General features: G+C 39.9%; 1 long non-coding RNA gene across 1 annotated transcript in view; it reads left to right on the top strand.

Annotated features, from left to right (window-relative positions):
* The window catches only part of LOC138066677 (uncharacterized), a 32583-nt gene extending 9934 nt beyond the window's left edge, over positions 1-22649 (top strand). The window contains exons 5-7 of the long non-coding RNA XR_011140034.1: positions 18567-18689; positions 20982-21374; positions 21962-22649. This is a non-coding gene — a long non-coding RNA (uncharacterized lncRNA). The remainder of the gene's footprint in view (positions 1-18566; positions 18690-20981; positions 21375-21961) is intronic.
* Positions 22650-23522: the final 873 nt, after the last annotated feature.

The raw sequence follows: 23522 nt of genomic DNA on the forward strand, positions 1-23522 counted from the left end.
GCTGGGTGGAGATGGGGCCAGGCCAGCAGAGGGGAGGTCCAGGGGGGACAGGGACAGGGTGGCCCGTTAGCAGGGCCTGGAGAATGAATCTCTGCCATCTTTACCCAGGCTGCCTCCTGCTGCAGGCTGGATTTATTAATTGACGGGATGTCTGATTCGTCACTCCCTCTTTGGCATCTCTGGGGAACACTGAGGCCTGGTCTAAGCTTCCCCTTCCTTGCTAGCCGATGCGGCCGGTCTACGATGGCAGAAGCAATGATCACTAGTGGTGTAAGTAAAGAGTGTATTATGACCTTTCTGGGATAGGGAGGAGAATTTTTTTTGTGATGCCAGCCCAAGACGATGTCTTGGGACAACGTGTGAAATCGTATAGCGTATACGCCGGCATTTAGAAGTGGTGGGAGTATAGAGACTGTGTAGCCTTCTGTAAACAAATGTGTGCACACTCCTGAGGGTGCGCATCTGAAATATCATGCGTGTGGGAGGCCTCCACCTCCCATTGACCCTGTGGGTCAGGTCCACAGAGCCTGCCGCAGCTCCTGCCTCTGAAAAACTACTCTCTCCATTGAAGAGCTTCATTTTTCTAAAAGCGTTGGAGGTTTCCACCACAGTCTCAGTGGCTTCCTTATTGAAGCACAAAAAGATATGTAAAAACAAGCATGGATGAATCTGATTGTTCTTGAGTTTCAAGCAGGCTTCAATTTTCAGACCTGAAAAGAACTGCTAAATAAATCCACTAGAAAAAACAAAGTTAAATACCCTACTAGAAAGAAATCCTGTGAAAGGTCAGCAGCAATTTTCCCTAAGGCACTAATGAGAGAAGAAGCAATCCTTTCAAGAGATTCCTTCTCATTCTAGTAATACCTTTCTCCCCTCAAAGTCTTTTTCCCTTCAAACCTCTCCTTCACTTACTATACCTCTTATTATGCTGAATATCCTTTCATAATTCCAGCCTCATCTTACATGCTTAGACATTTCATGTATCTTTTTATTTAAGTTCATTTGAGTGTTGCAGCCCTAGGAGGCTGACAAGTTAGATTAGTAGGGATGTTTTACTGCCATGGCTACAATAAATTCCATTCTCATTTTAGAACTGTCCCTCTAATCCAGGCATTTGTGCAATGATAGCTCTGGGTGTGGTGTTATAACATGTTTATTGGCATGATGAAGTTAGGGGGGACCCGTTCTGTTTTTGAAGGAGAAATTGGAAACAGAGGTGTCAGGAAAGAAATTCGTATTTGTCTCATTCAGCTAACATAAATGCAGTAAGAATCCTCCATCCCAGTCTGCTGCTTCTTAAGAAAGGATTTTCTTTCTTTGCTATCCTCTTTCAGTTCACTTCTTCCAACATGAACTACTGTGGAGACATTCAGTTCTTTCATGCAGAGGCTTTTCTGTGAGTTTCTGTATTAGTTCAAGACCTCCTGTAACAAAATAATTTATCGAAAAAAAATGGGCAGTGTTACTCAGATGTTGTGAGGGTGGTTATTGGCCTAACATAAAGTGCTTTGTCCTGGCTGTAACTCCCTTTCTGACACCAGAAGCTGCTGAGATATTTGAATGGACAGCATCAAATATCATCCAGAAAGCCCAAGGACATTCAGAAACCGAGAGGAGTAAACAATGCCCCATGTCTGCTCCAGAGCCATCTCAATAAAATAGATATTTGTTTAGTGGTCTCAAGTAGGTTTCAGCCTGAAATTGAGATACTTAAATTCATGAGTGTGATTCCATTTCAGTTAAAGACTCCTACGGATCAGTTCAGTTGCATAAATACATTTCCAGTGCCCTTGAGATGTTTTAGAAATCTAAGAAATTTGAACAGGGCTGGGAGCTCTGACACAAGGCATATGGGAGATCCACAATCTTGTGGCGCTGCAGTTGGAAACAACTGGAAAATTTTAGGGGATCTGAAATGGTCCTGGCCACCTCTGTGTAGGGAATGGAACCAATCCCTTAAATTCAGATGTCTAAATGCAGGTGGCTAAGAATATGCTTGGTATGTAGGCTTGGAAGTTTAATTGAAAGAGTCAGGAACCAATACAGATCTAGGTAACATAGTGAGAGGAGATGAGAAAGTAGCTCAGCTGACCAGCTACTGAGAACTTGATTTGTTCTCCCACTATCAGGTGTCTAGCACCATTAAAATGTCTCAGGACATTTAAGACATTAGCACAAAGCAGAAGATAGGATACAGGACCTACAGGTGACTCATGCCTTTCTGGAGTAGTATCTGGAGGCCAGAGAGATATCATAGTTTAAAATGACCCTGTATGTCTGACTTCAGGCAACTGAACGATCTCAGCTTTTGACCTAAATCTTGCCCACCTCATTTCTTCTTCAGCTCGCCTTGGATTTGAAGCCTCTGAAGTTAATTTATTGCAATATGTTTTTAAGAACTAAGATAAAAAGCCATAACAAGAACACAAAATTAGTGTTTCCTTGGTGACTGAAGCAATGCAGCTCAAAATATTAGGGCTCTGTTTCACTGTGCTTCTTCTCAGCATGACTTTGGTGAATGGAGGCTGCCAAGGGGCTGTCAGGCAGAGCTCCCTAATATTTGGTTTTGCACTGAGGCTTGTGCGTTGCTCTGGTTTCCTCCTGTTAATTTCGATTCTTGTAGGGCTGCCTGTCAGATGAGCACAGCCAGCAGTGTTCTGCCCCTCCCTGTGACACTGTGCCTGTGCCAGGGCCAAGAGAGGTAGGAGCAGGGGGTGGCAGTGCAGGAACCATCTGTGCTGCCTTTGTGCACACTGAGGGCTCCCACACTGCGCAGGCTCTCAGCTGGACAGATCTGGCTGATGTCCAGCTCCTTTGTATGGTTCCAGTAACACATAGGAGTTGGAACACACTGGGGGAATCTGGCCCTAGCTCCTCAGGATTTGTGGTTTAATGGGCTAAATTGGGCTGGGTAGTGAATGTTCACTCTAGCTGATTGCCTTATTCGAAACTATCATTTTCAGTAGAAATATAGTTTCAATTAACACTTTTTTTCCCCCTCCAGTTAAACAGAAGTCAGTCTTATAGAAGCCATAAAGACTTATTGATAAATTAAGCTTCTTACGGTCCTCAGCCTAAGAGGACTGTGCAATTGGAAAAGTATAATGCAATATATGCAACTTAAACTTCTCCATAATGTTAAGTTCTATTCTGAACCTGAACCTCAAAGCTTTTATACGTGACCACCCCATTTTCCCCTTCTAACTCTGAGTCCCTGTCTTTTCCATCTGCCATTTTGCGCTGATGAGCTCTCATTGGCTCTCATTACTCCCACTCTGCGGGAAAGAACACGGCTGTCTTAAGCAGCGTTTGAAATAAGGAGTTTTTAGGGCTTCCTGCCTTTTGGCCCTAGAAATACTAAACTTACTGTCTGCCTCCAGTTTCCACCAAATGCACTGCTGGGAAGAAAAGGAAAGTAGTGGTCATTAATAGGTGGGAAGGTAAGGCAAGGTGAGGTAATTTTGCTATGTGGCTACTCGTTACAAGGCTGAAGGGCAGATCTTCACTCAGCAAAAAGTATGGGAAAGATTTTTTTCCCCAGTTCCAAATAGGTATAAAAGGGAAACTTTTGTTTCAGGTCTTGTGTCTGTTGTACTCATTTTGGATGCAGGCAGCTGGCAACAATCCTCTAGCAAAAGGGTGGGAGTGACTGAGATGTATGACTTAAACACACATATACATACAAAATTATGCACTCAGTCCTCTGTGATGGAGAAGTACAATATAAGGGAGATAGAAGATGGTGTTGATGGTAAAGATTGCTCAAGATTTTATTTGGAATTAAACTCGGAAACTATTTTGGATGAGGGTCAAGGGCTGAACAGTCATGCTCACTAAAGACCATGGGGAAAAAATTAGCTCTGGTTCTCAGTGTGGGTAGGTAGGGTTACCACATTTCTCTCCAGCATTTCCTGGACAGAAATAATGCCCATGTGCTGCCCAGATAGTGTGTGCATGTGTAGAAAATCCGATGTATTGGGAATGCATGGGTTTACTATGTAGGCACCAAATGGCGCAAATATCTGAATATTGTGCGTATGATCTGGGGCTGAATTCCACAGGCACAGGAGATTCGTCTGGCAGTCAAATTATGGCAAGCCTCAGAGTCTTGAAATATCTCTTGGATCAATTTTCTGAGCAGAAAAAATTAGATGTCTCAAAGGAAATCCAGATATACTGTAATCCTTGCCACACATATGAGCCTGAAGAACAGAAAGATATCAGCATAGATGATATGTAAAGGTCTATACAAGGGCTCGCAGAAATAAAGCGGCTGCAGAGATCCTTCCATTTCTGTTACAACTACAGAAAGAAGTGTGGAGTTTCCCAGGAAGTTTGAATGACTTCTGTGAAGCACTTGTACAGTCAATCCACAGTCTGAGGGAGGACCAACGCCAGAGTCTAGATTTTATCTGTTACTTTCTGAAATATTCAGAGGTCTCCCATTTAGAAACCTACATCTTTGCCCCAAGTATGCGGTGGGAAGAACTTCTTCCTCAAGCATGATGGCTGCCAGTTGTAGTAATGAGCACTCTGAAAACCAGCTATCTTGATGTCACACACACTATCCTTCTTGAAAAGAGTGAAGTTCAGCAAATATCGGCCCTTCAGTCAGCTATTAATGTGGCCAACCCACTTCTAACAAATGCCGAGGGCATTATTGTGTCTGTGGGTGATATTTGGTCTCTGGTAGCAGAGCCAATATTGATCGTTTTAAAAGAAAAGGGAGTTCCAAAGGGAATTTATGTATAAAAGATGCACATATATGATTCTATAACTACATCCTGCCTTGCATTCGGATTGCTAAGCATCCAGTATTCTTTACAGGAAATTAATAACTTTACAAAGCAGCTGCTCCATCCACCAGCTTTAAAAAATAATACTGGTATTGTAAACCGTGGATTACTCTTTCTGATAAGGGTAATCCCCTTAAAATTAGCCATTCTGTAGTTTAACGAATTGTTCTTTCATTCCAAACGTTTTGCTCTGGGAAGCAATTGGTTAAGTGTTCAAAAAACACACACTATTTTGGACAAAGAATCAGAAACGTTGAAAAGATAAAAATACCTGCAAGTATTTTTCCTCAGCTGAAGGTTTAGAGTCTGGATATTTGAGAGTTAAAGGTATACCCCAGCATATTCTTTCCTTCACATTAGCTATGTAAGGAATCACACATTAAAAACCACAGAAAAATCTCTCCATTTATGTTTTAAGGCCTTATCACCAACGGGAATATTCCAGTTCCAGTGTTTCACAGAGGCAAATTAGTCATTTAGTAGAGCTAAGGGGGAAATGCTCAGTAAAATATTTTGTATTGGAAAATGTTTGTTTGCCAAAGTGAAATCTCCATGGCAGTACATCAGTTTGTACCCAGTGTGTACTGGGATAGTTTGTGGAATTAAAGCTAGAATTTCTGCTGATACCTTCCTCGACCCAGAAAACAGTTGTTTGTCCTGTGATCATAGCACTCATTTGAGAATCTGGAGAGCAAAGTACCTCTGCTTACCAGAGACGTTAGCCGGAACTCAGAGCTGGCTGCTGTGTGCATCAATAGAGTCATAACTGCTGCGCTACTGAGAGTGGTGTTCATGTGTCTTCCCCCTTCTACACAACAGCTGCATGAAAAGCATCACATCAGAAGGTTTTGGATTTATTGCACAGTCAAAGAAGGATATTTATTTATGTTTAATTATTTATTTTTAATCACAGACTTCCCTCATGGCAGGACAACCCCATCCAGCTCTAGCAGTGCTCATTGATTTTCAAGAATTAGCCTTTGAGATTGCTCTTGGCCCCAGACTTTCCAAACGGTGAACTAATATATGGATGAAACAGTACATTGTTAGCTTTCTTGGCATTGGGTTCCAGGAAGTTGCTCAGGTCTGCCATATGCTTTAATAATACTGCTATTAAGGGAAAATCTCTGCTAGTACAGCTGACGAGAGTCAAAAGTTTATTGCTCTTTGTAGATGTAATACTCTTAGTGGGAAATGGTAGGCAGTCGGTTGGTATCTGGGCTCAAAAGTTCATTTGTAAGCTCAAGTGTGATGCTTATTTCTGCCACATTTTGGTATGCCTAAGGATTGTATCTGTCTTTATTTAAGGAAATTCTTTATACATTTTCAAAGTGTAGAGCCTTGAAGCAAAGGTCAATAATGAAACTAGTGTAAGTATTTGGAAAAGTTATTCAAAATTCCACTGCTGTCAAACTCTTTTCTTGAAAAGTTATGTAAACAAATGCTATTTTGGAAGCTCTTAGCAAACATTTGTATTTACTTACTATTTTTTTAAGAACCTCTTATAGATTACTGTTGTGTTTGATTCTTTTAAATATTTAAGTTTGCTTTTCAGGAACTGTTCTGATTGGAAATTTACTGCTTTATGGCCTTTTAGACCCCTTAAGTTCCTTATCTGAGTGCTTCCAAAGACCATGAAAAATGAGACAAAACCTTGGCTCTTGAAGGTATTTGTGCAGTACAGGTATGGTGTCAGAACGGAGAAAAAGCCTGGTGGCTTTTCTGAACTATGTTTAAAGGAATCATTCCAGAAAGAGCCCTGCATAGCTCTCAGATTGTTCAAGGTTTGGCATGACAGTCAATGATTTATGGGGAAAATGATGATAGGACTACTTTTGCAAACAGTTCAGCAACGGTTTCACTTTATTCCCAGGAAATGTTATTATTGGCTGCACTGCTAAGTGCATTCAATTGATTACTGACTCCCAGTCCATCTGCTGAAGGGTGGTTTGTGTCCATGTTGCTCAGTCATCTTATATTGGCTGCGTCATCACTGTGTAGTGCATGGTCCTGGATCTCTGCTGGGCCCCATGTGATTCCACCCTGACTTTAAATCATAAAAATCTTTTGTGTGTGGTTCTTTGTTCAGTTCAGAGTGTCAGAAATAGTGAGGACTGTGCTGCAGCCTAACAGGAGTGTGTTTGCCTAGCATGCAATAGAAGGTATGAATTGTGTGTTCTGTGATATGGCACAAGGGCATATTTGAAGATGCAAAGAATGCTAGAACATGTGAAAGGACTATAAAGGATAGAGGGAGACAAATCTAATGAATTCCTCCACATCACCTCTTGGGAGTGGTTTCTGAAGTTAACCATCCCGGCAAAGGTATGTGACTTTTTTTCCACAAGGACATAGTTGATTTACTTCAAAGAAGGACCTGTGAGCAAATTATCATTGAAATAATAGGGGTCTGCAGGTGACCAGGACCGAGAAGTGACCTGAGGAACTAAGCTGAAAGATAATTTAGATATCACAGTGACCTCAGTGAGAGTTACGATGGGACGATGCTAAGTGAATCTGAAAATCCTACTTTAAATTTTTTACTAAGTTTAATATTTAAGCTTTGGGTAAAGGCCAATCTCCAGTGAGATCACTGAGAACTTTGGTGGGGCGAAGGACCACAGAACAGGAACTTAAGAAAACAGCCTTGTGAAAACTAGTTTAACACTTAAGATTTGTTAGGAAATACCCCTTTTTTATCCAGCTTATTTCAGAAACTTGCTATGGATAATCTAGTTAAAAATACAGAGACTTTTAAGCACTCTTGATTGAAGCATAGGACATTTCCTGAAGATTAATGACTACTCGGGAGGAGCCGTGGCCTGAAATTCAGCTGAGACCCCTTAGTTTCAACTAGCCATCAATCCTCCAGAAAGGTTTGATACCAGAGTCATTATTACAATTAGGAGCTTAAAACGTGCGTGTGTAGCGTACTTTCTGCGCATGATGAGGATGCCATTTTGACAGAACGCTTCTGGAGAATTTCAGCCTTCTGCTGATGTCTTGAGCTCTCTTCGGGGTATTCTAATAATCTGAAATAATTTAAATCCTCAATTATTCAGCATCCTGGCAGATCAGCTGTGAACATCTGGCTTAGTCATGTAAACATTTCAAGTAACACCTTGTAAAGAGAATGGACACTTTTTCCCTGTCCTATCACTTTGGCTGACTTTTGACGCTGTCATTCAGGTAGTTGTTAGCTTCAGCCTAACTAAGGAGTTAAAATCCAACTGCTAATAATTGACTGAATGAAAGTTGTACAAAGAAAATCAGATTCAAAGGTCTGTGGTGGTAATGATTAAGGGGTTATTACCACACACAACACCGGTAAACACCCTGTTGGAGTCAATGGAAGCAGGAATGAACACCTGGTCCTTTTCATTAAGGTAATACACAAAAGTAGAATGGATTATATATTTCCACATTTTAGTAGAAATTTTTCTGTAATGATTTCTGAACTATTTTAACGATACTAACAGTGCTTTAACTAGCTATTTTTTAGTTACGGCTGTCGGTTCTTATTTCACAGGTTTCGTAGATAAGGCAGACACGATTATCCATCCTAACTTCCTGTAGCCTGTTCGACCTTCCTCAGTTGTCCTGATACTGAGTGAAAGGTAGAGCATGTCTTTCCGTTTTGCTGTGAAGCTGTCAGGAGATGAAGAATCTGCCACCTTTGCGGATTTCATTTTCATTTGATTATTACTTCATTATAAATATGGGTTCCCCATATTTCTGAACTGTACTGGTCTGGTTCCAGCCACAAGCCTCAGTTTTTATATTGATTACTCAACTTTCTCTGGTGATTATCGTTTGACATTTATTCTCCAAGAAGATACTGTAATCATACACTGTAATCAAGTTAATTTCTCATCTTCTTTCTGATAACCAGCAAAATCTAAACTCTTTTAATCTTTGCATTGGGTCATCGGTGTTGCATACAAAAGTAAAAGCACTTTACTGCTCCTGTCTTTATAAATGTGATGATTGCATTAGCCATTTTCAAGCATCAGAGCTTATACTCTGTTGATTTTCCACCAGGACATAAGGATCCTTTCTGGAATCACTGCTTTCCAGGACAGTGAAGACAAATTCTTCATTCCTTGCTCTTCAATGCATAGCTTCACGTCTGGCTGTATTAAACATTTTGTTTAAATTGGCCCAGCTTCCTAATTGGTCCAGAACATTCTGTCATTAATTATTACACTGCCAATCTGTGTGTCATCTGCTAATTTTATCAGTAGTGGAGCTGGTCAGAAATGTTCCAGTTCAACAATGTTTTGTTGAAAAATGCTGGTTCACAGAGTCTGAGATATTTCTTTTGAAACAACTTGGGTTCAATAAACTTTTGCCAACAGGTTTGCCCTGAGGCTGAGGACACTGAAAATAGCTGGAATGTATAGACAGCTTAAATCACTATCCTGGATAATTGAGTAGTAAACACCATTTTTTAAAAGTTTGTTTAATTTGGAGATTTGACCTCGTTTTGGGACGGATTCAAAGGCCATTAAAGTCAGTGGAAATCTATATATTGACTTAATTTGCCATTGGAAAGGTCTTTTTTGTGTATGTAATGCTCCGTCTTAACCATCCTCTTTACAGACATTCAGTTTCTTCCTGTCTGAAAAGTTCCCTACAAACAATAGTAGATCCCCAACAAAATCTTACAGCTATGTTTGAAAATGATCTGCTTAACTGTGCAGTCCTGTAGACTCTTATCAGCTTCTTTTGTGTATTCCTAAGGAAAAAATAAATCTTTTCTTTTCCTTCCCTTTTGTAACCTTCCTCTTTCACCCAAACACACAAGCAGTTGTGAGAGAATGTAAAAGAGGGGATGGGGAACAGGATTTAAATAAAAGCAAGGAACTGGACAAAGGCTTCCAGCTCTTTGCAGCATTGCTTCTGCAGCTCATCTTGAGAAGTATGAAATTCACAGTGAGTGTGGGATGAGGAAAAGGCACTGAATAGGTTAGACTCATTTTATCAGTGAGGATTACTAACAGTAAAATATTACGTCCCCTAAAGGAGAGCAGTGCAATATTCTTAATCCAGGTGACAATATTTCTGACAAATCTTGTCATTGGTGAAATGCAGGACAGGAAATCCTATCTTCAGGTTAATAGAAGGGTTATATTCTAGTTTCCCAGAAGTTTAAATGTTTAAATGTAACTTCTAAGGCAGCTCTTTTTCCTGATTTAAGGTTTCCACAGTTTCATAACATTGTGTATAATTATACTTGGATGTTTTTTAGTATTTCATCTTAGGAATTCACATCTGACCGTTTGTTCATATTTTCTCCTTACTACTGAGAATGTGTTCAGCAACTGGTATGACATATTAGGATTTGTATAGAAACGTGTGATTCCTGTAGCAGAAGTATGTGTGTGTGTGATGAGCAACAGGAGAATTCTATGCTCAGAAGAAATACAACAGTCATTTTCTCCAAATGAGAAACTGCAAAGGAAATGTGTCAAGCTGAACGTACGAAAATTATCTGCCATAAACAGCCATTATTCCTGAGGGAGGGTGAGGGGAAAGGACAAAGGCAATCATGTTCTACTATTAAAAAAGCGCATATCTCTAGTGAACAATCAACCTGCAAATCACAACAGTTGCCACTTTTTATTAGCCCTGTTCAGATAAGGGCCTGTCCTCCTCAAATGGCATGCACTACCAACTGGTTTGTAGCTCATAAGTTTCCTCATACAATGGTGAGTGTAAATCTAGACAGCTATGGTAGCTCGGCATTCTCGCTGCAGTCATTTTCCAATTTGACAGGCTACGAGGGAGCATATAAAGCAGCAAAGGAAATGCAAGACATCTGTAACAAAACCAGTGAACATGCTATTGATTTGTTTCCCTTGCTGGTGTGGTCCTGGCATTGGTCTTTTTCTCCAGAGAAATGAGTTAAAGAAACAAGTCCAGTAGAGAACATGGAATTTTACTTCCATTCATCTTCCTTATTTTGCAAGCACCACATTCTGCAAATCCCATGCCAGTAAAGCTCTTGGATCAGTCCTCAAATTCTTCTGGATCCTTAAGGGAGGAGATGTCAGAGCTGGCCAAGAATCTAAGTGGAAACTGATGACAGAAGCTGACATTAATCAGCTCCACAGTATGTTCTGCCCAGCAGGTTTCTTCCAATAAATCAAAGGGCTTCAGATCCAAAGGGCATTTAACCATTAGAGAGCAAGTGTTCACTGTGGTCTGTAGCAGCTAAATATGATGAATTTAATATTGATTTTCACATATAACCCCATCCATATAGTGTGTTTATGTGATATTAGATGTAGATACGCTGGGCCAAATTCTCAGCTGGGGCAACTCAGCAAAACTCCACTGATTTTACTAGTTTACAGGAGGTGAAGGTTTAAGCCATACTGTATCAATAGAATGAAATGGTGACAGGTTTTTGTTGTTGCTTTTTTATTTTTTCCTGACAGTGATATAGGAAAAAATAAATAAAACAAAACACCTTCAGATTTGCAAGATTTTCCACCATTCTTGTGGTGAGATTTTTCCTCAGGGTGAACACAGAGAAGTGATCAAAGGTGGTAAAGTTAACCGAGTGAAATACTTTTGTCCAGATTGCTTGCCAATGGGAGTATGAATCGACAGTTACTCATAGAAGTAATTTTGATTGCTTCAGTCAGATTGCTCACCAATGGCAAAAGGGTTTTAGCAGGCTGAAAAGTCATTAGGCTCTTCTTTGATTTGTTTATTTAAGATAGTTTAATATCAGAAAGGGACAGGCAGGGTATTCTCTGGAAAAGAATGATAAAAAAAAGCTCTCTTTGATAAGGGGTTTGCAAACCTGGGGAAAGTGCTTTATGTTGCTTCGGGAGAAATCTTTTCTGCCTGTGGATAAGGGATGTGCACAGAAGGTCATTAACGAGAGATCCCTCATCCATGATCCCGTGGTGAAATGCAAGGGCATGCTAGAGTTTTTCAGAAACATCTGAGTGGTTTAGAAGTTTTGTGCCTGCTGATTTCACCGAACCACAGGGCTTAAAAATACCAAATACACACTTAAACACAGGACCTGGGCATATGTTATTTGAAAACTTTTTCCCACAAAAATGTAAGTCTTCAAAACCTCTCAGACTATCCCAATTTGGGACTACCACTACCAGGCCTAAAAGCAGGGATCGAATATGCCTCACTAGATTGAATAACATGCTTCTCTGCAAACATTGTGCCTATGACTTTAATAGGACTTTAATGTATATACCCTGCAGACCAGGAACAGAAGCAGATACAAAATGTGGTGATTGGAAAATTACAGAAATAAATTTAACCAGATCTTGATGGTATCATTTTACACCCACTTACAAAGATGAATTTAGATGGAAAACTGTGCATTTTCCCTCTTTCTCAGACCTCCTCCACAAGCTCATAGGAAGTTCCTATCATATTAAGAACTGGGCAAGCAGGTACATTTGAAACATAAAGCACAGTGTGTGAATAGACAAAGACTGCTTTAAAAGTGAATATTACTTCACATCAATATGTAGCATAATTGCTGATTAAATTTCTCAAAGTTTACATGGGAAAGTCCATGAATCACTGTTGTTAGCTCTAGTAATGCCATAAAATCAGCTGTTGATATGAGAAAATTGACATTTCAAGTGCCAGGTCTTATGACAAGCCGTGATATTTCTTCCCATGTTACTTAACTTTCTGTTTACTGACCTTGCTTGTCAAAATATTCAGGCTACCTGGAGCATTGCAAAAGTCTTAGAAGGTAAAGTGCAACATTAAGAATTGGTAAAGGTAAACTAAATTGAGTTCCTGCCCTACTAAAAATATTTCAGAGAGGGTATCTTAGGAATTTACTATCAAAATGCTTTTGTTATTATTAGAAAGTATTCATTTCTTAGGGTTAAGACATTTTGCAGAGATATAGCAATTAAAAATATTCCGTCTGGTCAAGGTAGGAATATCTGGTAGATATATAATACGGACACACATTCTTTCCCTCATTAAAAGGGTCAATAACACAGTGACTGACAGTATGATATAGGAAAAAAGCAGTGCAAAAACCTAAACTAAAAGTCTACTCAAGTCTACGAGTCAGTGCAAGGCGGCTTTCAAAATATAGTTACTTTTCTGCAGACATTTGAAAGGACTCAGTTTCATACTGAGACCAGGAAAATGCTGAAATCTCAAAATTTTCTTAAGATGAGAAAACCCTTCTCTCACCAAGCTGCTGCTACGTTGTTAACCTCAACGTGGCAAATAATCTGGCCCAAGTACTTTGGTATATGTTATCTTCATGTAAACAAAACAGTAGATTAGTAGTGATGTACTGTGCTGTAAACTTGTGGGATAGATTCATAAGGGTAGCCAAGGGAATTGCAGCTCACCTCCTTCAGCATTACTTCTCTTTAGTGTGGGACATTTGTTCCAAGTTATGTGAGGAAAGCATTACCATGCTATTAACCAGATGGCAACTGAAATTCCCAACAGAAAAGGAAAACTGTTTTTCTTCTCCATTTATATAGTTCAAAATATTCTCACTTTTTTTTACCAAAAGAAAATTAAGTTTTTGCCTAAACAATATGTGTGTGTGTGTGTGTGTGTGTGTGTGTGTGTGTACAAAGTTTGCTTTTCCCAACTGCCTGAAAATTTTTTGGGAGGTTTAACTATCCTCTGCTTTATGTTGATATTCTTTATTTCAGAATTTTTTATGTTTCTGGAAAATTTGGTAGTTCTTTTTCTCTATTTTTTTTGCCACAGACACCTTAGTATTTTTATGGCAGAAAAAAGAGATTCTTATTTTTCACCTGCTCTCATTTGTCAACAATGTTAAATGAGAAGGATCTGTTCATCTCAGACATTTGATTATCATTTCAATACAAACAATGAATATTCTTGCTTATATGAGGCAGGATTAACTGAGATTCATGACTCTCTTCATTTTACTAGTCTAAAACCACGCATGCTTCTCCCATCATCTGCAAAGATTGCCATGTGGAGGCAGGACGACTGGGATTCTGACTACATACTAACCCAGCTAACCATTTCACCTACTGGCAGGTGAGGGGGAAAGGATGAATAAATCAGATCGCCATCTAGCATTTGAATTTTCATTTTAGACAGTCTAATGGAGAACAGACTTCTTAGTCTCCCCCCTCCATAACCCCTGCATACGTTTGGGATTTTTTTTCTGTAAGTTTTGATAGACAATATGGAAGCAGACAGTTTGGGACAGTGTCTGCAGGTTATTTAACAGTTAGCACAGAAGTGAAAGGAGCAAGCTGTCCTCATAACTGATCTGCAGAAGATATTGGGAAGAGATATTTGGAAGGAAATGACTTGGGTAATTGGGTTCAACTTTTTACCTTATTCTGTTAACAACTTAAGCCTGTTGAAATTCAGAAAAAAAAAAAAGGTAAATGGATTATTGTTAAAGTTTCTGAATGATGTTTTTGACAAGGAGATGGCTGGTCAAAAGCGGAGCTAGCTGTAACATCGCAGCATGCACAAGAAGAACACAAACTCCATATTCACTCTGGAATTGCATGCTCAGCTTGGGAAGGGGTGCACCCACCAGGATTGGAAGGCTTTTCCTCTTGTTGTTATTTGCTATTATATCTTTGCCCCACTTTATATATTAGTAAATGGGAGAGTGGCTGAAGTGCAGGGAGCAGCAAGGGAGTGACCAAGGTGATAACTGGATCACAGCTTTGGAGCATTGTCTGTCTGGAGGCAAGAGATTCATTCCAGATTCAAGCTCCTCAGTCTAAATTATTGCCGTCTTATGTGCTGTATCTAACCAATGCAGCTCGATAGGTGTCTCCTGACAGAAGTTCATTCCTAGCACTATTTGAATCCGGGCATTTGGAGTCAATTTTTCTGCCCCAAAAATCTACGGGGCTAGCATGACCACACACTTAACACAGACCGCTTAACTGGCTGGGACAAATCCAGAAATTGGTCCTTTACAACCAGAATTGCTAGGCTATGAGAACAGCCTTCTTTTCTGCAGTACAGCAGTATGGTGGCTTTCTGTGAAAGTCTGAGCTCTCAGCCACATTTTATTACTTTCTTTATGAATGATTTGTTACATGATTGTGTACCTGGGATGGTCTATAAGGTTATTCAGTTTCTTATGAAGCAGATGGAAAACATTACATTGAGCAAAGGCTGGCACTAGCTTTTGTTTCGTGCAATCGTGGAGCCTATTTATGTGTTAAGCTGAAAGCTTCTAAAAGCAGAGGACACAGACACAGAGGCCACCTTCAGTCCATGTACAGGCATCCATGTTATCACCTATCCTGCCCATTCATTCAGTCAGATCATTTTCTTCTGCCTGTTCTCCTCTCCCAGGCTCTTTTATTGCATCATCTTTTTGTCCCAAAGCACTTACTTATGCACTTTAGGGAAAAGGAATTTGGGGGATAGGCATGAGACACGAGGAACCGAGGCTCAGTTGCCTGCACTACCACAAGCTCCCTGCGTGACTTTGTTCAAGTTAGTTAAGCTCTCTGTGCCTTAGTTCACCATCTGTTAAATTGAGAACATAGTTGTTCTCTGCTTCACAGGAATGTTGTGAGGCATTTGAGATTATGTTCTGATACTCACAGTGGGACCAGTAACTTGGGCCTAATGAACAAAGGAATATAGGAACTTAGAGGGCAGTTTATATAGGATTTAGGTGCCTAAATCAAAGAATATGATTGATAAAAAATTTCGTGTAATAGTGTAGGGCCATAGGGATTTTTATTTTTGCCAGTAAAGTTACTCAGGCACATGTATTTCTCCTACTGGTATACTCAGAGCTACCACTTTCTTGACTAAGATAAGTATTTCATCATTTATCTCCTACTGAAAACCACATGAAACTCAAAGATTAGGTTAAGCACACTGAAAAGGGAAAAACCTACCACAAAATAACAACATCGAGTGCAAGGCACAGCACAAACATTGAAAAACTTAGCCAGTGGAGCCCAGGTTTTATATCCTACCTCGGGATTAGCTTACCCACAGGAAGCACAAAATGTGAATGTAGTGTTCTTCTCAGTTTGCCAGGGGCTTAAACCTACATCTCCTATATGCCACAAATGTCCTAACTCCCAAGTCATAGGAGACAGTGAGGAACTCCTTGTTTTTTTTTCCTGAAGTTGTACTACCACACATTAAAAAACATGAAGGATTCTTTGGACAAATAGAGAGAAAATACAAAAGAGGAAAAAATCTGACTTGGTAACCCACTAATGGGTGCTTATTCCTGTGAGATGGAGTCTTGCTTTTGGTCTAGTGTATTATGAACGTTATCTAAGGATAAACCTAAGGATAAAGCATATTGTTTAAAATTGGGGCACATCACTCTGCTATCAGAGATGCAGTCAAAACCATGGTCCTTTCTGCACGCTCTCTCTCTTCTGCAGAGCCTTATAGAGTTAGAAGTGGGGCCACATATCATCATGCAGCTTCTCATGGATTTTCCTGTGAGGAGAAAAGAAAGCTGACTTGAACCTTTGAGGCTGAGGAAGGCTTACGGTCCAGGTCTCTCACTTCCCAAGCCGGTTCTCTCTTTGCTGAGCTGGCTGCCCTTCTGGAGTTGTCTGTCAGCTATGTTTAACTAACCATACTCAAAGAGCAAGGCAGTCTTAGGTAGGCTTTCACAAAAGCACTTACAAAGAGCAGTTAGTTAAGGAAAGAGTCAGTATTTTAGATAAATCCCTCCCTCCAGTGTGTCCTACCCAGTGCATGCTTCTGTAGCCCATTTTTAGGTGCCTCCCCCCCACCCCAATACATTATACAGAGACTTGGAGATACAGCTCCAGTAGTAGATTTTGCAGTGCTGAGGTAGTATCTAAGTCCCTTTACTCAATTAGGCCTTAATTTTAAGCACCTGAATAATTTCAATTGCCTGTACTAAAACCTGGCCTTAAGCACTTTATTAGATTTGAAACATTTATTTTACTAGCACTGCATAAACCTTATTTATTTGAATCACTGTTCTATGAGTTCCTGTATCCCTGAGTCCTTCTTCCAATAGCATTGCCCCCTGCAATGAAATGTATTTCAACCTTCAAATCTTACACACTAACATTCCTGTTCCTAAATGTGGCAAGAAATTCCACTAACTCCTGCTTTCCCTCATATGCTTCATAAGTGGCTTCAGCCTGCTATGGCTCAGAACTAGCTGTCAGGACATACGAGCTCTGCTTTCAACTGTATAACAAAATTCATGCGTTACCTTGGGGAAGTTCACCTACCTTAGGCACGTATAAAGGGAATGAACATGAAATAAATAAAGAATTACTAAAAAGAGACACATACTTTTGGTGGACTGCTGAAGACCTCTGTCAAAACTGGGTGCCCTAGCATGAGGCAAATAAAATTTCCTCGCAGAAGTTTTCAAAGGCATTTATCTCTTTCCCATATCTATTTGGGGACCTTCTTCAGACACTTCAGCAGGCTGATTTGTTAAGTATTTACTAGTTAAAGAGGACACATGACAGTTACCATCGGATAAGAAACTTACAGGATGCAAGGAAACTGCTCACCAGGTGCTTTGAAGAAGCAAGAAAAACAATCTCACCCATAGCTGCAGGGTAGAAATTGCCTAAATGCAAGTATCTACTGCAGTTTTACACTCTCGAGGGTATCCAAGACATCACTGTGGTGCTGGCTGATATTATCTGGGACCTACGGAAGATCCTTCTATAGTGACAAGTGGTTGGCCATGGCCAGCTCAGGTGGTATCAGACTATGCATGGGGCAATGAAATCGAGCTCTCGGTTATTATCTGTTGTGAGGGATGGCATGGGACAGTGTGTGCTTTTCTGTATTCTCTTTGGGGAAGAGAGAAAACTCTGCTCTTAGTCTTGAGGAAGGGAATGAGTTTATATGTATGCCAGACCAGCTGAGAGCTCATGGGGTAATTGGGAGACACTATTGCATTGGTAAAGGGCTGGTCAGTGGAGTTTCATTGTACCACTACAGCCACACCAAGTAGCTAGAAAACAAAGTGAGTAAAATAATTATTAGCATTCCCCTATGTTCTGTGTTGGCTGCAAGAAAGGACAAGCTGGGCATCTCTGTTGGTGGGCTAACTTTCATCCTAATCAACTACTCTGTCTCTTTCCTCTAAAGCATTTTGCCCTGTAGGTCTCTATCTGTATTACCTATTTCTGTTTCTTTCAGCAGAAGAACAGCTGAAGAAATCAGCTTCAAATTTAGTAGATGCTAATTTCTACCCTTAAATTAAGTTTAGCATGAAAATCTTGTAACATATCAATACACGCACACGCACACGCACACGCACACACACACACACACACACACACACACACAGAAAAAAAAAGGTAATGGAACAAAAGTATGACCTCTAAGGAACTGAGGGACCAATACGACAACAAATGTAAAAGAGAAAAAGAAAACGATGAAATGACATTGGGCGGCTCAATAAACAATGGTGCTGATATATGAGGTGCCCCACAGGCACATAGCAAAGAAACATTTTTCCCTGGGAACCTTATTAACCTGGTGGTTAGTAAGCTAGCTTCATATATGCTTGTGGAGAACTCCTAACATAGCACATGTGTTGTAGGAAAAAGGACAGTTTGTATTGTGCAGTATAATATCATCATGCTTCTTATCATACTTGATAAAATGGAGTTACAACACTGAAGAATCTTTTTAAATGTGACAATCTCTTTTGAGACCTGTTGCTGATGCAAACCTTCAAATGTCATGGTATCATTTTACCTTCCTCATGACCTGAGACTTTGACATTCAGTTTCTCATACTCTGCAGTTTCATAAATGTGCCGTGCAATCTGGCGTACGTTAAGGGAAGGAAGGTGAATATCAACATGATGTCAGTGGTGCAGTGAAGAACAGCAAAGAGCACACCAAACATCTGCATTTACAGCTATAGGTGAGCTTCAGCCAGTCTGAATTTGCTTCAAGTTCATGCAAAATTTATTTTACTATGGTTTGGATATAAAAATTGGGTAAAAGTAGGGCATTTTCATGACCGGAATCCAAAACCTAAAGTGAAATTTGGAGCATGTAAACCTTTACAGCCTGAAACCAAAGAAAATGTTTGTGTGAACCCTTGCTAAGCAAGCCCACTGTGTTTCAGAGAAGCTCTAATAAAAAACACACGCCGTGAATCACTGAATATTCCATACTTTGACTGGGTAAATTTATGCAAGTTCCATGACAGCCCTTTTTAAGAGTTCATTTTCCTCTGAGCTTTGAGCCAAATCATGAAGTCGTTGATGAGCTCTGCTAAGCCCTTACCCAGTCTAATCCTGCTAAAGTCACAGGGAGATTTGACTGAATAGAGAGCAAACAAAAACTGGGTCAAGCTTTAGACTTTGGTACAGTAGCCTGAATTATACAATTTATTTTTGAGAGCTTGAATAAATCTATTTCCACTAATGTCTACTAAATGCAAACAAATTAAAGAAAATCATGTTCAAAATTTCGTGAAAGACCTGATTTAGGTTATTCTCCCTTCTCTCAGCCGTGTTTGTATGCACCATGAGATGAGCTTGAATTATATAGTTAATGCTATTTTTTGTAAAGCAACTTGCTTCATTGAGTGCCAGGATTGCTTTGGGGACAGAAAAGTTCTGTGCAATTAATGAGAATGTTTTCTCCTGGACTATCTATGCCTAGATTCCCCCTCATTCTTGCTCTCAGTTTCAGTGAAGCCAGTGCACTGAAAAATCATTTACGCCTTCTTCTCACAACTGTTTCTCTTTTCTCTAAAATGAGACACTGGGCAACTCTGGGAACTGCATGGCAAATAGAAACCCTCACAATTCTGTTTTGAACACATCGCTACAGCCATACTGAGAGCATGAGCCTGCTTTGCTTCTGCCTTGGATCTGCATTGAGTCCATGAAAGGACAAAATTTGAGTGTGCATCATCTCTCACTCCTGAACCTGACCACAAAGAGGGGTCTTCACCTTCCTACGTCTTCTTATAAATGAAGATTTCTCCCTACCATCTAACTGGCTCTCAGATCCATTCTGAATTCTTTCATCATGTTTTAGTCTTTTCTGGGTCAGTTCCAGTTGCATTTCCCTCCCCCACTCATCCTAATTTCCACGATTTCCTTTTTTCGTATCCTACCGCCCTCCACCTTATTCTGACTTTTGTATTTGCGTAACTTAAGATCACAAATTTGAAGGCTCTATCTTCTGCTTTGCCTGTCTGTCAGCTTTAAGAGCAATGTGGCTTTCCTACTTTCTGGTGACTGGCCCGTCTGGGAGAAGCCATGGGGATGGGAGAGAGGGAGAGGAGGTTTTGTCTTTGTAGCTGTCGAGAACATAATTAGTCATTCTGTAGGAATGGCTCATTTCAGTACAAGCTGAAGTGTTTGAGTATGCTTGGTAAGTATAGAATCTCTGGAGATCCCAGGAGCTAAAATTAAAGATATTGCTACTCAGAATGTGTTAACTGATTTTGTTGTTGTTGCTATTCTTTTTTGAAAGAGCTCATCATCTGGGGAAATGGCTGGTTCTCCAGAGGTCAGCAAAGACTGCACAGATGCACAGACCATGCCTCTGCTACTTCTGACCTCCCATGTATAGAGTGCAAGGAAGCTCATGCTACTTAAACAAAACAATAAACAGAAGTTATTAATGTTTTTAAAGTCTTTTTTTTTCCTCCTAACTGGCACTCTGAAATACATGAACTGATTTGATTGACAGCTACCAAAAAGTAAGCCTGGGGCAAGCAAAGTCATAGAAAATTTCGTTCCAGATGGTTAATGCTCTGGCAAAGCTATAAGCAGCTGAAAACTGGATCATATAATGATACATATCAGAAAACCTGAATAATATGAAGTGTTACTAGCCAGACTTATAATTAGAACTGGGCAGGAATTAGCTTTTCCATGGCCTCCAACATTTTTTTCAGTTGTTCATTGGCATGAACCCAACAACTTTTGAGGTTTTCATGGAAAAGGAGAGAACAAACTCACTGATATTTGCATGGTGATCAGAGAATTCACCTTTACCCTCTGTTTCCTGGGGATGAGCTCTAACCATAGATGATAGTATGAATTTCCATTTTTTTTTCCTGGTACAGCTGCTCCATTCTGTATAAATATTTTTCGTTGGTCCAGAGAAAGCCTCTAAAATTCAATAGCCAAACATAATTTGTTATCTGGTTCTCATGAAGCTCAATGCTTAAACGCTTTTATAATTCCAGATCTTCAGTCCAGCAGTCAGGAGGCTTCCCTGGACAGCTAAGAGCCTTGGGCCTGAGTCAGGCTGATCATGAACTGAATGAGTTCCCAAGCTTCTCTTCTCACTCAGAAATGGGACTTACTTTTTTTTTTTTTTTTTTTTTTTGTGCGTGGTTTTAACCAGAAATTTCATCCCTGACACGAGGAATCTTTTCTAAGCAGTTTTGGCCAAACCTGAAAGTTCAGCTTCTGTGACAGATCAACACTGTTCCAAAAGAATTTGTGAATTTTTTTCTAGAAGCCATTGGAAAACAAAAAACAGTCTTCTAAAATCTGTTAGTACAGCATCAGAGACATTGGTTTAACAACGATCATGTCTGCGTTGGCACCACATACACATTACCACTTCGATAGAGGTAATTCAGCTGTTTGTTGTTGTTGTTGTTTTATCTGACTGAGCTTTAAGATATTTCAATTAATCAGTAACAGTGAAGTTATCCCTATGAAACTATAGCAGAGCCAGTCAATGTTCCATATTTGGTTTGGATGTTATAGCTGCATGCCTCAATTCCTGACGAAGTAGGAGCCATAAAGATAATAACTTGTGCTACCGACACCAGTGCTTCTACCATTCCCTGTGGTTTAGCATTCTTCTCTTCTTCTGTTAGATATTCAGGGGAATAAACATAGCACTAGTGTTCAACATACATTCAATATTTCTTTTTTCTATATCTCACTGCAAGGTTATTCATAAAACCAAAGGCACTAATATTGATAGTAGCATAGAGAAAAACTTATATAGAACTAAGAAAGACTTCATTGTATAAAAATTGTGAGATAACACAATGAGCATATTAGTGGTCCAATATGTAACAAAATCTCCTCCCCAGAGGAAACTAAGTAAAGAATAATGTTATTAGTTGGATAAGCTTCATAATGTCATGAGTCTCTTCAGAAGCAATGATGAAAGTCGTTTCTTTCTTTCTTTTTTTTTTTCCCACAGGTTGCTTTAACATCGTGCAGAACGTTATATGATTTCTGTAACACCAGTGAAAGTTTGAAACCTCTGACAGCTTGAGTTTAGAGAGTGCGTTGCTGACATCTGGTGGAAATACAGTTGAAAACTGTGAAACTTTACCAATATTTTAATTTTCACAAAATAATTCCTTTTATATGAGGTTTTTTAGCAGTGTCTGGAAGATTAGAACTGTAGAAATGTAGAAGATGGGAATGTACAATTTATGAAATCTAGAAGACCAGAGCCCATTCGGCTGTTTGCTGGTCTGGGGTTCTAGGCATGCACTCTTCATATTTTGTCATTAAACACTTTCAAAGCTCTTGGGTCTACCTTAGAACAATGTATGTGTCAAAGAAGTCTCAGAAAATTGGAATATTCTCCAAATAAGTCTAAAATGTTTACAGACCACTTTACAAAGATCTGCAAAATCTCTATTTAAATTAAATTATAAGGATAAATATCGTGTCCTGATAATAGTCATAAAAAGAAACAAAAAATGCCTATTCATGTAGCAATTTAATGCTTTTTTACTTAGGGGAAGGGTGACCATTTTCTTGCTTTATAAGTTTTTAGTGATTACTGTTCCAGTGGCATGCAAAACCCTCAGAATAAATTATTGTCCCTCTTCCAACCCAAAACTTCAAAAAGAATATGCACATTTTTTCAAACACTCCCTTCTGTTTCTTACTGACAAACTAAAACCCTAAGAAATGAAAAGAGCTTTTCTGTTCCCCAAACTGAGAAAGTAGGATCTTCTTTTCAGAATCCTTCTACTGAATAAAAATTTCAGAAAAATATTTGATGGAAAATAGTTGACCAATTGCTTTTTATGTGCAAATTACAGAATAACTAGGGCATCAAATATAGATTTTTTAGGAATCTCTGATAAGATTGTTCTTAACAAATTCAAATACTTCATGGTTTTGAATCTCATAATAGCTGAAAGGATCAATTGTTTTATTTATGTGCTAAGTAATTTCACAGAATAACAGAATGGTTGAGGTTGGAAGGGACCTCTGGAGGTCATCTAGTTCAACCCCCTTGCTCAAGCACGGTCCTCTAAAGCACATTGCCCAGGATCACATCCAGACGGCTTTTGAATATCTCCAGCGAAGGAGACTCCACTACCTCTCTGGGCAACCTGCTCCAATGCTCTGTCACCCTCACAGTGAAGAAGTTTTTTCTCAGGTTCAGACGGAACTGCCTGTGGTTCAGTTTGTGCCCGTTGCCTCTTGTCCTGTTGCTGGGCACCACGGAGAAGAGGCTGGCCTCATCCTCTGGACACCCTCCCTTAGATACACATTGATGAGATTTCCCCATCAGTCTTCTCTTCTCCAGGCTCAGCAGGCCCAGCTCCCTCAGCCTTTCTGCAGAGGAGAGGTGCTCCTGTCCCCTCTTCATCTTTGGAGCCCTCCACTGGACTCTCTCCAGTAGGGCCATGTCTCTCTTGTAGTGGGGAGCCCAGCACTGGACACAGTACTCCAGGTGAGGCCTCCCCAGGCCCCTAAGTAGAGGGTGAGCATCACCTGCCTCCACCTGCTGGCAA

Source organism: Struthio camelus, chromosome 3, assembly GCF_040807025.1.
Source record: "Struthio camelus isolate bStrCam1 chromosome 3, bStrCam1.hap1, whole genome shotgun sequence".
Lineage (NCBI taxonomy): Eukaryota > Metazoa > Chordata > Aves > Struthioniformes > Struthionidae > Struthio > Struthio camelus.